Here is a 16,435-nt window from a genome sequence, read left to right on the forward strand (position 1 = left end):
AATTGTGATAAAGTAGTATTAAACAAAATACTACACTAATACTTTAATAGCAATTTTGATGAGATTTTACACCATGTTCCAAACTATTATGCAAATTATATTATCTCTGGTTCTCCTAAATGGTCCATGCAAATGAGTATGAATTGAATTTTACTGAACAAACCTCCCAATGATAACAGTATATTCTTTAAAATTAAAAAAAACCTTAAAGTGCACAGTTCCAAATTATTAAGCATAGCAAAGTTTCAAAACATTTAATATGTTGTAAAGAACTGAAAATGGTCATTTGTTGAATTTGCAGCATTAGGAGGTACAAATTCACTGAAATCAATAGCTAATTCAATCCAAATCATCCTAACAGCATTTACTGAAACTGTAAATCCATAGCATATAAATTCTGCTGCAGAGTTTCTATAGATTGCACCCCTCTTGTAAAGGTGCGGTCACATGTACCACTAGTGCTGCATTTACAAACGATAGTGTACAGCAGCATGTTTTTTTAATGCAAGACCCTGGGTTCCGGTTAACAATCTTGTTGCTTCCATAGAAACGCATATGGAACAGGCCGAGGCCCGTCCCCTTCTGCTAGCGTTGCGTTTGTAAATCAGTTGGATAATGCGGTTATTGGTGGCAATTTGGTTTGAAACCATATTCAAATTAAGAGTTTTATTTGCACACTTAAGCAAAACAACAAAAATTGAGCCTTAGCAAAGGTAAAATAAAACATGCTGGGCTGAGCACTGAATATTACAATGCAAGTCCCTATCAATATGTGTACCTGGATGCCAGGCACACATACTTGAAACACAAGATATGGTGACACTCAGTTACCTTGTTGCTGTATGTTACACACTGCAGCCGTCAGATCTCCAGGTGGTGCCACACTTACTATTTACACTTACTCACCTGTGGGCTATACAAAACCAAAGCCCGGAAGGACTAGTCCCTCTACCAGTCTACCCCTACTCCATAGTAAGCAGGCAAGGGACTATGCTGGCTAAGCCAACATGAACAATAAGACTACTTCTGCTTTAACCCTTATGTTCCTGCAGACCAATCCAGGGCTTTTATAAACATACTTAAAATACCGGTATGGCAAATACCTGTCCTCCTAGACTACACCTTTCACTTATTCACAATTTAAGTTTTATTCAATCAGTGCTGTAGTTAACTCTGTTGTAGCTTTGTACTACAATATGTGAAGAAACCATACCTGCTCTCCATTCTAGCTCTAGCTATGTGATGCCACATCTGTTGCAGCCTCTTTTCTGGTGTTGTCTTATGATGTGCTGTTTGAGGGTTGTTTTCTACCAAAATCCATTTCCAAAATATATCACATCCCCTGATTCTCACTTTGCAATGACTAAACAAGTGTGAACATTTATGTAGGCTTGTTATTTTCTTGGCCACAGTGTGTCCTGCAACACAGAAAACTCAGACCAAGGCAATATTCCAGACATCTTCTGAAAATATTTCAACACCCAGAGACTAGAAATCTGAGATGTTGCAACTGCATGTAAGTAATCCAGAAGCCTTCCCATGAGTTATGTAATCTAGCAGAAGTTCTTGAACTCAGAAAAAGTCAGAAAAATAATAGCTTTTATGGAACCTGTAAATGGTGAATTTATGAGAAAATTATAATTATTATTATATAAACCTTTCTTTTTTTATTAACACTTATTTCTACTAGTTATCTTTTTTAAGAAAAGAAAATGTAACTGAAGGAATATCAGACAAGAGACTCACAACTCAGAAGCAGTACTCACACCTGTGATAACCTACCAACAATATCACTTCTACTTAAGTTGCCAGATAAATCTTAAGAGTGTGCCCACAACCAGATCAAAAATGCTGACAACTTGTAAATGTAACCATAGGTATCATTGAAATCCAACCGCTGCAGGTTGTTTGTTTTAGCCCTGAGGCTGCAGTCATGCGACCGTTGGGGGACGTAAATACGGCCATAAGCTTACCATATGTCCCACCTAGGTCGGCAGTGGCTGCATGGAGCTGTATTGTACAGCACACGTGCAGCACTGTACCGCTCCATACATGTCCTATCTTTCCCTGTGTTACGGCGCCGTGGGCCATGCATCACTATGGAGGGGGTCATCCCTCCTCCTCTCCATCGCAGCAAACATGCGCCCACCCGGCTACAGCCTAATACTGTGAAAAACACTCAGATTTACTTACCCGGTCCAGTGGTGATCCAGTGGCGCATTCTCCGACGCTGTTTCGGGTTCTGCCGGGATTCACTAAGGTCGTGCGCCCAATTTCCACTAGGTGTCGCTGCTGCGCAAATCGGAAAAATTCGGGAAACCTGGTGGAAAAACGTGATTCGGACCCTTATTAAATGCCTTATTTACCCCACATAACTACCTACACCAGGGTAGGATTATAAGGAGGCTCCAGGGGTGCACACCCTGGGGCACCCACCACTTTACTCATAAGGGGGTCCCCACCAACAATGTCTGACAGTCAGCTCACAGCTGTCTTTGGGAGTGATACGCAGCAGCAGTAGCACCCCACCACACATACGCCTACCTCCAAGCTGTGACAGTGACTCACTGGCTCTGTCAGTGAGAGCATGCCCGTCCAGGTAAAGTCAAGGGAGTTGCGCTGCATGCATAGTGATACCTGATTCCCCTACTTTTTCGTATCTAACACTGGTTGGCTGAACTGGTTGGCAGCCAAGTCTTAGCCAATCAGTGTAAGATTTACTTCCTCACAGTTCACCCGCCGCTATCTATGAGAGAAGAAAGAACTTTTAAGGAAAGCAATGGCATGTGGGACTGGTGTGGCGACTAGGACTAGTAGTCAATACTACTGCCACTGTGCCTGCTCAGCCAACAGCTACGCTAACACCCCTGCCACTTTGCCAGATAAGCCAGCGGCTAGGCTAACATGTAAGTAGAAAAACATTTTTGAATATTAAAGGAAACCTACCATTTGATTTGATGCATTATGAAGCAAACATACCTTGAGAATGCTGTAGCTACACTGATGCAGGATCATATCTTGTTCAATCCCTGTGCTGAGTGGTTTTGCTGATAAAACAGATATAGCATTATGATAATGATGCTCTGTCGCTTCTATGGCTGGTTCAGCGTTTCTCCTAGCATGTGAGTTTTTCACTGCAGGAGAGAATAATGTAATCCCTGGGTTGTGCCTGATGGCAGAATAATCAATTGCTGCACCATCCCCAAGCTGCTGTGTATTAGTGATCCAGCTCAGGTTGATTAATCATGTCTTGACTAACCTTCATTTGTCTGACATGCATGTCTGACATGCATACAATTGATTCACATCACCTCTTCACAGTCTACGGACCCTCGTCCATCGCTGGACTTGGCCACCGTCGCACCTGCTGCAACCATGATCATTACGCCACTGGTAATAAGTGCTTCCCATGAAAGAGGTCATGGAAAGCAGAAGGCTTTTACTTTTTTCCTGTCTTGGCTTGTCTAACCCAGATAGTTTCTGGTTCTGTATCTATATAGTAAGCTTGCATCTCGTGTTGTTTCTATGAAGTCAGCTTGGACTGAGGTGTCTAAGTGGGTGCACAGGAGTAAGCTCGGCATTCAGCAGCAGCAACAATTGCAGGGTGCCAATCATGTCACAGGCAGCTCGGGTGTCCTTTGAGGGTCACCCTTGGCTGCCTGTAGCAGCTTTCTATTTGGCCAAGCCAGAGGTATGGCCAAATAGAAACCATATCAGTAATAAAAAAAAGTTTATGTTAAAGAAAAGTTAAAGAAAAAAGTTTTAACAAACTCCAAAAGCACACCAAAATTGCCCGCCCTTCTAAAATACAAATTTAAAATCAAACATATTGGGGCACATTTACTTACCCAGTCCTGTCACGATCCCCGATCCGGACTGTCCGACGAGGATGAAGTCCAGCGCGATTCACCAAGATCGTGTGCCTGATATCCTGCATGTGTAGCTTCCCCACTGAGGTCCGCCGGAGTTCACCTTCTTCTTCCTGGTGAATGTGCATGTCTTGCATCATAATTTGGATTTTAAATCTCGTGCTTAGTCCGAATCAGTTGGTTTGTCCGATGGACATGCCCCCCCCCCCCCGATTTGTGTCACATGACACTCGGCGCAATTGCGCCAAAATCCGATTGCGTGCGCCAAAAACCCCTGTTAAATGCGACACAAATCAGAAATAGCTAGGAAAACCGACGGAAATGCGGTCTGCGGACCCTTAGTAAATGTGCCCCATTTTGTACTTCCACATCCATATCAACCCTGACTAAAAATCCATAATAGTATTTAAGTAAATTAAGGAAAAATTATTCCCACTTTTTTTAATCACCCATGACACAATTATTTTAAAAGCAATCAAAATGCTTTAAGCTTTATGAAATGCGAACAAATAAAAACTATAGGTCTTTACGCAAAATAAGCCCTCATACAGCCACATTGACAAAAAATTTCAAAAAGTCATGGCAGTTGGAAAGTGATGATGGATATTTTTTTTAGTCCAAAAGGTTTTCATTATACAAGTGAAGGTAAATTAAAACTTTTTTTTAATAAATTTGGTATTTCTGTGTGTATTGACGATTTTATGTTATTTAGCTTCCACAATAAATGCAGAGACTTTACATTACAAAAATATATATATATATACATTTGCATTCTATTTTAAATATGCTGCACAGAAAGGGTTGATAAAAGTTCAACATGAAATCCCAAACTGTTTTATTAAAAACTATATTTCATCCCCCAAAGCACACTAAACCCCCAGCTATGGTGACCAGAAAATACCATGGTTAAAAATACCAGATTCTCGGACAGTGGTGGCATACCTATGGCACTGCTGCCTGAAGTGTTACTCAGAGCCCTCTCTAACCACACCTGAGAAGTCAGGTGTGGATAGCGCTGGATTATCATTGGAGCCCTTGCTTTGGGCCTGCAATTCTACCTGTTAAAATGACCCTAGACAGAAGCTGCAATGATAATCCAAAATTATCCTTCCTTGTACTGTATTGGTGTTCTTTGGCCACCAATATGATTGAAAGCTGTGACAGAGCAAGGAGCAGTAAGTTGCTGCTTCTTAAATTGTCGTGTGGACACATTAAGAAAAATAATTGGGTTTTGGTTGTAGTTTTGGCACCCGGTCTCTAAAAGGGTCACCATCACAGCTCTAGGACATAAACAGATAATTTTCCTTTTCTACAACATCACTAACAGCAATTTTATAATGAATACCAAAGAATGCCTGCGTTGCCTTTCTGCCTTTATGTGTAAACAACATAAAATACATTTTTGTAAGCAATAAAAATTAAAAACCACAATAGACAATGCCAGACCAGGGGAAAGGTATTAAACCAAATGTACTGGAAAAACACATATATAAAAGTGTTAGGTTATCAATATGAATAATCAAATACAAAATACATATGGAATAAAGATATAAAAATACAATTGCAGATTTAAAAGTATGGAGGCTAACAACACCGAGGGCTGTAAACAGCGGATCTGTAGTCCAGATCTCCCTGAACAAGCGTGGAACCATAGCCCTGTGTGTTAGACCATAGAAATGAATTTTTCTTTGGGCTATACATTCATCAATATCAACCGATAGTATACAGATAACAACAACATTTGTTTGCATGAGGACTCCGACATGAAGTGGCCTTATGAGGCAGTTTGATAATTAGAGGGTTATTACAAGTCTCTGGCGATTGGTCCGGCTGACCCCACCAATCTGACATTGATGAACCATTCTCAGAATATATATTGTAGTTTTCTAGTCCATATGTACTACAATGTTATACAGTATACATGGTATTAGGTATGACAATAACACCACCTAATGGATGAGAATGTTACTACATAACACATTTTACACAGGAAATTAAATGTTCAGTATGGTAGAATCTGCAATAGTACGTTAATCTGCAATGTTACCTTGCAATAAAAAGATATACCCTGTGCAGGGCTAGGTAAAAAATGAAGAGAGATTCTGCAAGTGTTCTTTAAATGTTGACTTTTTCCTTACCCAGCACTTTTCAATTTTTACTCCCATTTTTCCACAAGAAACATGTTTTCAGTTTACAGAAACACCATTTTATAGTTTATTCATTGTACTGGGAAGCTGGAAAAAAAATGTTGTAGAATTGCCAAAAAAAACACAGTTGCGCGATATTCCTAGACACTTTGGGGCAGATTTACTTACCCAGTCCATTCGCGATCCAGCGGTGCATTCTCTGCGCTGGATTCGGGTTCGGCCGGGATTCAATAAGGTAGTTCCTCCGCCGTCCACCAGGTGGCGCTGCTGCGCTGAAAATCATCTGAATGCGCTGGAGTTCACCGGCTCGGGCTGAGTGAAGGTGAGCGCGTCCCGAGCGACACATTTTCCGTTCTTAAATGCAGCGGTTTTTCCGAATCCGTCGGGTTTTCGTTCGGCCACGCCCCCCGATTTCCGTCGCGCATACCGGCGCCAATGCGCCACAATCCGATCGCGTGCGCCAAAATCCCGGGGCAATTCAGGTACAGTCGGCCTGAATTCAGGTAACACGTCGGGAAAACGCGAATCGGCCCCTTAGTAAATGACCCCCTTTGTTTTTACATCTTTTCCTGTGTGGTCCAAAAAACACCTCACCTTTGCTCATTGTGTTGGTACGATCAAAGAAATACAGAATTTATGTAGGTTTTATTATGTTTATTATTTATTTATTCCGCCTCTGAGCCCTCTGTCACAGCTACTAGCTTTCTCTTTGATTTGGAGGGGATGTCTTGGCTAGAGTTTGTGTGAAACGCGCATTGGAGTGCTGCAGTGAGGTGACAAAGAGCGGGTACATGGGTACAAGATACTATGGCAGTTCAGCATCTTGAAGAATCAGTATGCTTATATTAACTTCTGGTAGGGAGTAACACCTGACTGATTTTAAAGAAGAGGCCGAACCACCGAAGGGAGGGAACGTAGTCAGGGGGTGTCAGGGCTTTGTCAAGGGGAGTTGTCGGGAGTTGTCAAGGGGAGGGACAGTGAATTACGTTGGTTAGGAGAGGGCAGTTAGCCATTTTAAGCCAACAGGAAAAGTCCCGCCCTAAGTTATTCCGGGGGTAGGGGGTTGTCAGCTGGAGGGGCGCTAAGGGAAGAACAAGGTCCTTGTAGTTGGAGTGGTGGTAAAAGGATGCTTGGTGGATAGGGTTTACCTATTTAATTTAGGAGGCGCTTGGGTATTGCGGTTTCAGGCTCCTGCTGGGTGGTGGAGTTTGCCTTTGCAGAAATTAAAACAGTCCCCTGTTCCCTAAAATATTTCCTAGTTTATCATACCAAACAGCCCCCTCATGGTTATTTTATATACAGCCCCCCTCACCCCCTATGGAGTTATTAGATACAGTACCCTCACCCCATGGTTTCCTTATGTACAGCCTCATGTGGGCCCTGGCATTTGCTCAGGTTTGCCCAGTGCTGGCGCCGGCCCTGAGTGGTGATTTAAGGTAAAGATAGTAAGTGGAGGTTTAGTCGTTTCGGTGGTCCAAGGAGCTTACTTCCCTTAGAAAAGAGGGTTGTTTTCACGTGGCTGTTTTGATGTTGTATTGATTAATAAAAGGCGGCTGTGGCCAATTTTATCCAAGCAAGTGTGTGTGAGAAATGTTTGTGATTTGTTACTAACATTACCCTATGAACCATTTAACCCCTGTTAAAGATATTACACTGGACTCAGGCGCCATCTTACATACTGTCAGACATTTTAAAGACTCAGCATTCATTTCATATAACTTTGTGTAGTGATAACTAAATTTGGGTGTTTCCCTCTGCACACAAAGACTTAGTGCTCACTAGCACCACCTAGAGGAAGGTATCCAGGCGAGCACCTGGGAAGTTTCAGTATTTGCATGTAGCCAATAGTATTAGACTCCTTTGTGTGCTTACATCCAATAGTGTTACATTTCCTGGGTGAGAGCACCCAATTATAGTTGCTGCTTTCCTAATTACACGCCGTATGTAAAGTGCCTTATGGTTTTCTATAAATGTCGGTCCCTCAATAAACTTATCAGTCTTGTTTGCTAACTTCCTGCAAGGACAGGTCTTGTCTTTTCTTTCAAGTTAGTCAAATTCCAGCGCTGGACACAGACTCATTTAATTTGAAAGTCACCTTACAATGATTAGGGGTTTGAGCCCCAGATAAAAATCTATAAGAATTGGCGTCCCTTAGGGTGGCCATACTTTTATGGACATCTAACCATCGAGGTGACCTCCGCAAGAGTCCAGGCGGCCAGTGACCAGAACTGACAATGAGCGCTCGTCGAGGTAAGTCAAGTCTATTTTTGTCTACCTTGACTGTAGTTCTGTTTCACTGGCTGAAAGGGACTGGGTAAGGTCATCTCCTTGTGTGATAATATGTACTTTGCCTTACATGTCCATATATAATAGTATGTTCACTATAATTTCGGCAAAGGATATCTTGTAAGGTGATTGACAGAGACTGGACGTGACAATGTATGTTGTAGAAAAAGGTCTGCAGTGCCCTCTTGTGAATTGTTGATGTAGTTCAGAAAGTTTGCGATGGTGGAGATTTTTGTTCATGTAAGCGCGGATAGAATCTGGAAGTTTGCAGAGACAAATTCTGGCCAAATTTATGTATCGTTCCTTCGGGATTGATGCGGCCCCGTGATGCGGAAAGGACAGTAGAGGCAGGAAGGACACTGACGGGAATTTTACAGTTGAGCGTTCTCCTTGATTTCTGAAATATTGTGTGAAGGTCTCAAATTTGTACTTAATGATAGTTAGCGGGTAGTCTGGAGCTGTATGTACGGAGGATATCTATAGCCCTTGAACAAAATCAGGTAATCCACAGATTCCACAAAATGGGTAGTGAGCAAAGTAAGACTGTAGCTGGACACTGCAGACCTTAAAAGGCGACTGACATAGTGTCACACAGGAAAGGTAAAGAGGAAGTTATGAGGTATTGAAGTTTTTGGGTATGTTAGATGATCCCCTGAGTGTGCAAAGGTAGGAGACAGCACTTGATGAAAATGGTGGCTGGCTCAAGGACAAAAAGTGGCACACCCAGGCAGAAGGTTGTTTTGATGTAAGTAGAGAGTTAATGACAAAGGAAAGTGGCTGGGGTTGATTACTGGAGACTTAGACCAGTGACTACGGACGGACCAGGACAGAGGGACAGGAATCCTAGAGAGTGCTCATTTAAAAAAAAAAAAAAGAAAGAAAAATCTTTTGGAATGCAGACCAGCACCCTCTTAGACTCCACCCCCGTATCTGGGGGTTAGAGAAGATGACACGCCCTACCATTTTTCAGTGGCGGCCATCTTAATTCTTTTCAAGTCCCTGAAAGTTAATTGCCTATGATTCTACACTGTAGGCTGGTTGTAGGATAGCAGCTGAGTCACCCTTGAGGCATCCTGGCGGACGTTTGAAATAAAATGCCGGCAGGTGAATATTTTCACCAATTTCAAACATTTGCTAGGGGTCTTGAGTGTGCAACGCTGTTTGTTTATTTTATTTTAAAACTTATTTGATCTTGACAATTGCAGAAAAATTACTAGAAAAAGTGTTGCAATGTCTCAGGTACCTGCTTTCTGGAGTTGAAAGAGCTAATCGGGATGGAGATCTGTGGGCAGCTGTGCAGCTGGGCTTTGCTTTGTCTTATGTGTGTCTGTGAGAAGTGGCCTTGAAGCACACAGAAAGCATCTGTGTTGAGTGGGGGAGACAGAGCTGACAGCCTAAAAAATTTAGAGGAATTTGCTTGTGATAAGAATACAAAAAGACAGTATGATGTGACGTCCTCCTGTGTACGCCACGAACAGACTAAGCAAGAACAAGCCCCTAACTGTATTACAGAGCCTATGACTGACTTTTGTTCCTTTTTGATTAAAAACCAACACAATTGTACCTGACTTCTGTTTGAGACTTGGAGTCTGGCCAGAACTTTATAGAGAGCACAGTACACTGAACTAGAGATGGTTGAGAGAATCTTAGATGTCTAGATGAGATAAAACGGAGACCGGTGTTAGCAGACTAGAGACGTCTCTGCCAGACTTGTGACAGAAAGCCAGGAAGAACAGAGACTAGTTTCACAGACCGCGCCAAAGAGAGACTGAGAGAAAGTTGGGTTCCGACGACACCCCGACCCAAGTGGGCGTTACGGGGAGGAGACATTACTGAAGTGACTTCCCACACTCTAGGAAACGTAGACGGCCCCAACAGGGCGGGACAAGGGGGGTGGTAATGGACAAGGATGTCAGCAAGAACAGTCCCCCTCTTCTGAAGCCCCCACCCCCAAATAGAGTTAGTGCCTTTCATTGTAGAACTTTTCCCTGTTGGCAAATGTTTTTCTCTCTGTGCCCCTACATGAGGATTACCAGGACCTATTTGCCTTTACCAGTGTAGTATTCCAGTATACCTGATGCAGATTCCCACAAGGGGGGTAAAACTCCCCCAGCCAGTAGTCCATACTACACGGCCCTACAGGGAGTAGACTGGCAGACTAGCCCCTTACTGGATGTTCTCCTTTTCAGTATGCGGAGGACCTACTGTTTTTGTTTGCCAGGATGCATTTATTGACCTTATGTGTTTTCTGTTCCAGAAGGGTTGCAAGGTTTCCAGAGACAAGCTCCAGTACTGCCAGGAGAAGGTGGTCTTCCTAGGCCACTGCTTCTCAGCCACAGGGAGATACCAGGAAGAAAGCTGGCAGTCCAGAATATGCCCCTGCCCTGAGGCCCTAAACCTCTGCACATGTTTCTAGGACTGGCCAGTTCCTACAGGCCTGGGATAAGGTCTGCTGCCTGCAGTCTGATGTTGCCCCTCTGACTGCATTGCCTCTTCCCCATTTGCCCTTAGTCAGGAGGCAATTGATGCATTTCATAGCCTTAAGCTGAGAAATCCTGTCTGCCCCGGCCCTAGGCACATCCCACTGGATCAAACTTTTGTTTTATTTTGCACTGAGTATCTAGGTCACGCCACAGGTGTCTAGTCCAGGAACGTGGTGGCCTTACCAGTGGCCCACTATTAGGCCCGGTTAGACTCAGTCGGGAGGGGAGCCCCTCATGTGTCACTAGCTACAGCAGCAAGGCCAGTGAGTTGATCCTAGATTACTCAGTTACTGTGTAAACCCCACATACCTTGCACAGTGTCCTCACCCAAGTACAGCCCAAGCATCTGAGCAAAGGCCAGACAGTTCAGACTCCAGTGTGCACTCCTGATCCCCCATCACACTGATAAGGTGCACAGCTCTGAATCCTTCATTCTATCGCCAGTCTTCCAGGATTCAGAGAGGGGGGAGAGAAGGGTGAGTAACGCAGATGTTGAGTTTTTTCTCATAGGTGGCTCCAGGTCTGCAGGAGAAGACAGACGGTTCTACACTGGATATGCAGTGGTCAGTGGCGCACATGAGGTAGTACAAGCAGAACCACTCCCTCCACACAGGTCAGCACAGGAGGTGAAGTGATGGCACTCAGGGAAGTGCTACAGCTGGTGGAAGGTAAAAGGGCAAACATCTATACTCAAGGTATAGTTCTGGGGTCTAAACACGACTATGAACCCATATGGAAGGCTAGAGATTTCCTCACCTCTGCAGGGGCCCCCTTTAAGCATGGCACGCTGGTTAAAGAGTTCATGGATGCTCTCTTACTTCCAAAAGAGGTGGGGATAGTAAAAGTAAAAGCACACACAATTTGGTAACTCCACAAGCCAAGGGCAAGTATGTGGCTGACGGGATGGCGAAGGCAGCTGCACAGATGGAGCCCGGAGACTGTCCTGAAGTCTCAGCGGTGAGTTCTGAGCTAAAAGTTTGATCCACAGGTGTTCCAGTCCCTGGTGGCCCGAGAGTCATCAGAAGTGAAGGGAGTGTGGAGGAAAGCTGGAGCCCAGATGCCGATGGGACCTGGATGCTGGGAGAGAGGGTGTGCCTGCCCAGAGCCCTGCACCCAACAGTAAGTCAAGTAGCCTACGGACACATACACATCCAAAATGGCCATGCTAGTGCTCATAAACCATAAGTGGTTTGCCCCGGGCATTACTACCCCTGTCACTAGACTAGTGAAAGCCTGTATAGTCTGTGCCCGCCACAACCCGGGTAAGGTGGTAAAGACCCCACGGAAGGTGACACCAAAGCCGCTGTATCCCTTCCAAAGACTGCAGATGGATTTTATCCAGCTACCAAAAGTGGCACGTAGGAGTACGTGCTTGTGTGCATTGATCTCTTTCCAGGGTGGCCAGAAGCTTCTCCCATGACCAAGGCTACTGCCAGAGCTGCAGCCAAGAAGTTGGTGAGTGAGATTTTTCTGCAGGTTTGGACTTCCAGAGACCATAGAGTCCGGTCGCAGAACCCACTTCACTGGACAGGTAAAAACCTAAAGCCTTGTCCCTCCTGGGTGTAGAAGAGGCCCTGCACACCCCTTCCCGAATTAGTTGTGGGTTTGAGAGAATAAACGGCACTCTTAAGTTAGAGATCCGGGAGACCATGGAAGTAACAGGGAAACCATGGAGCGAATGCTTTCCTGCTGCCCACTATTCAGTTGATGGGATTGTTCCCCTTTGAAGTATTTTTTGGCTGTGCACCCAGACTAGACCCCTACTAGGAAACCAAGTGGAATATGCCATGCAGTTGAGCCAGGCCTTGGAAAAGGTCCGCAAAAGTGTTTCTGATTACTTTTTTAGATCCAGTCAGAGACCTCAGGACGCATAACCTGAAGCCCGGAGACTACGTGGTGGTAAAGAGACACCAGAGAGAGAGTCTGAAGCCTTGCTAAGATGGTCCTTTCCAAGTCCTGCTGACCAGTGCCACGTCTGTGAAGCTAGAGGGAAGTCAGCACGCTTCCCACACTTACTGTTGCAAACTTACTTATTCTTCTTGCTAGCTGGTCTCTTCTGACTGACTGTCTGCTCAGGGACACCCCAACCATCACTGTAACTATAGGGCTGACCAGGATGCACCCAGGGTAGGAGACTTTACCTACGGTTGGTGCAACAAGACAATGACCTTCTAGAACACTGACAGCACAGATAACCCTGTATTAGCAGTGTCTGATGTGTACAGGATTTGTGGGGATAGGAGAGTGAGGTCAGGCCTAGAGGTTGGGAAGGTGAGTGTACAGTGATAAGGTTTGTGCATTCCTTCCCCGTGATCCCCAGGGATAAGTTTGATCAGACACATAAAGTAAAGATAGAGAATCCCAAAGGATTCTGAAGGTCTGGGAGAGAAGCACCTAGATGACAACATTTATATAGATACAGTGGGGGCACCAAGGGGGGGGGGTCCCAGATGAGTACAAGGCCCATAATCAGATATGGGCAGGTCTAGAGTCCATTATTCCCCAGATAGCTATGAGCAAAGATGTTGGTTGGGTTAACTGGTTGTATTGTAATCAACAGAGATTTGTGATTGTATCCGAGATGCTTCCCAGAACCGCGCGGCTTTGGACATGATCCTTGCTGAGAAGGGAGGAGTCTGTAAGATGGTGGGAGTGGCTTGTCGTGTATACATCCCAGATGACATCGCCCCCTATGGATCCATTACCCTTGCACTTGAAGAGATTGAAGGACTGTCCAGGGAACTCGAGAGTAACTCTGGGGTGGACACTTTGTCCTTCACTTTGTCGTTGGGGGATTGGAAGGGTTTCCTTTAAGTGGGGGTGATATTGGGGATTGTGATTTTGCTCTCGTCACTTATTGTGTGTTGTGTGGTCCCCCTCATCAAGTCCACCATGTCCCAGATGGCCGTCCAGGTGGTAAGAACCATGACAGGAGAAGTCCCGGTGTGGAGGATACCGTCTTGTTGAAGAACCAGCTTGTTAATAAACCCATAAACTATGGAAACACAATTATGTAATTTGAGTATGCAGGCCTGTAACCCCCGAGTGACTGGCCTCCAGGAGATCTGGTGAAGAGTTAACAAGTCCAGCAGGTAAGGGTTTAGCCTACCTGTGGGTACCTGGAGTTTGAGGAGGTCACCCTGGACAAAGTTACAGGCCATGCAAAGCTCAAAAGGGGGGAAATGTTAAAGATATTACACTGGACTCAGACGCCATCTTACATACTGTCAGACATTTTAAAGACTCAGCATTCATTTCATATAACTTTGTGTAGTGATAACTAAGTTTGGGTGTTTTCCTCTGCACACAAAGACTTAGTGCTCACTAGCACCACCTAGAGGAAGGTATCCAGGCGAGCATCTGGGAAGTTTCAGTATTTGCATGTAGCTAATAGTATTAGACTCCTTTGTGTGCTTACATCCAATAGTGTTACATTTCCTGGGTGAGAACACCCAATTATAGTTGCTGCTTTCCTAATTACACGCCTTATGTAAAGTGCCTTATGGTTTTCTATAAATGTCGGTCCCTCAATAAACTTATCAGTCTTTTTTGCTAACTTCCTGCAAGGACAGGTCTTGTCTTTTCTTTCAAGTTAGTCAAATTCCAGCGCTGGACACAGACTCATTTAATTTGAAAGTCACCTTACAATGATTAGGGGTTTGAGCCCCAGATAAAAATCTATAAGACCCCTTATGAGTGTAAGATCTCAGGACAACATATTGTAAAAGGGTTACTTGCATACTTACCGGCATACATGTATTTAATATTTGCCCCCCAGCATATAAGTTCAGTAAATCAGATCATAACTCTTTGTGCTGCGTCCCCTCACAGTCATCTTATTTTAAAGTTGTCTTTTGTGTACATATTATTTAATATGTGTGCCAATTGGATTCCATTCATGTAATAATAAAGGTTGTTCTATTTTTGCATATAGAATTGTTTTTATCTAATTGACTTCAATGATATCTTCAACTCTATCTGTGCCTGGAGAAAGTGTTGAAAACAATCATTGTCTCCCTGTATTATCATTGTTCCTTTGCCACTACTGTGTGCCAGCATAGACTGCCAGACACAATGGAAGAGATTTATCGATGTGCCTATACCAGAAAACTCAAGTAATTTGCACTTGAAATGCTGTGTGCCACATTTACAGAAGGTTTTAGACCAGTTTTAGGCTCCAACTCCTATTAAAAAGAGGTGTGTCCTTGGTAAGAGAAGGTGTCCGCTCCAGAAATAACCTGTGCGCCCGAAAATTCAGTCTTGTACATTCAATATTGTTATGTACAAAACTAGACCAACTAAAAGGAGGTGCAAAGTGCGACTTGCCAGTCTTATACGGCACCAGATTAATCATCCAGCATAAGACACAATGATAAATCTGGTGCAGCAGAGAAATGTCTAGTTGTGCTCTGCACTGGTTTAAAGACCGATACATTAATACATCTGCCCCACTGTAATGATGCATAGTTGTGGCAAGGCGGAAGCAATACTGCTGTGTTGGAATGGAGAGAGGTAAGTATCTGGTGTTTTCACTGATGACAGATGCCCAGCACTTATGCTGGGAGCTAGGAGCGGCCGGTGACGTCACGGAGTGGGGTGGAAGCAGGTGGTACAGTGCGGGTCATACACAAATTAAAACCCAGCGATGCAGAGAGGTGCTCAGGTGACATCGCCCTGAATGCCTCTGTCTAATTTACATATTTTTAAATAGTCTTTAATAGTCAATAAAACCGATGGTATACACTTAATATACTTTCACCGGCCACTGTGCGTTCAGAGATGCTCTTCTGCCAGCCTTGGTTGTAACGGGTTGCGATTTGAGTCACTGTTACCTTTCTATCAGCTCGAACCAGTCTGCCCATTCTCCTCTGACCTCTGGCCTCAACAAGGCATTTCCGCCCACAGAACTGCCGCTCACTGGATGTTTTTTCTTTTTCGGACCATTCTCTGTAAACCCTAGAGATGGTTGTGCGTGAAAATCCCAGTAGATCAGCAGTTTCTGAAATACTCAGACCAGCCCTTCTGGCACCAACAACCATGCCACGTTCAAAGGCACTCAAATCACCTTTCTTCCCCATACTGATGCTCGGTTTGAACTGCAGGAGATTGTCTTGACTATGCCTACATGCACTGAGTTGCCGCCATGTGATTGGCTGATTAGAAATTAAGTGTTAACAAGCAGTTGGACAGGTGTACCTAATAAAGTGGCCGGTGAGGGTATAAGTGCAGGAGGGGGTCCCAACGTGCGAAGGACAGAGGCTACATTGTGATGGGGAGAAGAAGAGGGTCAGCAATGTGATGGAGAAGGAAAACAATGTGATAGGGAAGAGTAGAGGTGAATGTTGAATAAACAATTTAAAAAACCTGGAATTATTCAGATGCATCACAAAAGTATAATATAAATCAACATACCAGAGGCTTTTGGAATCTGTCATAATATAAAAATGACCTATATCAGGTAAGGAATGAATTCCTTCTTTTATGTTAAAACTAACCTGCCTACCCATAAAAAGCTGCAAAGTCAAATGAGATGAAAAGAGCTGTAGGGAGCACGGTCAGTCTTAGGGTATCTGCACATGGTGCTACAGGGCATTGTTGTGCAGCAACTCTGCTGTGTACTACATTAGGATTGTAGACTTGGAAATCATGT

Source organism: Engystomops pustulosus, chromosome 3, assembly GCF_040894005.1.
Source record: "Engystomops pustulosus chromosome 3, aEngPut4.maternal, whole genome shotgun sequence".
Lineage (NCBI taxonomy): Eukaryota > Metazoa > Chordata > Amphibia > Anura > Leptodactylidae > Engystomops > Engystomops pustulosus.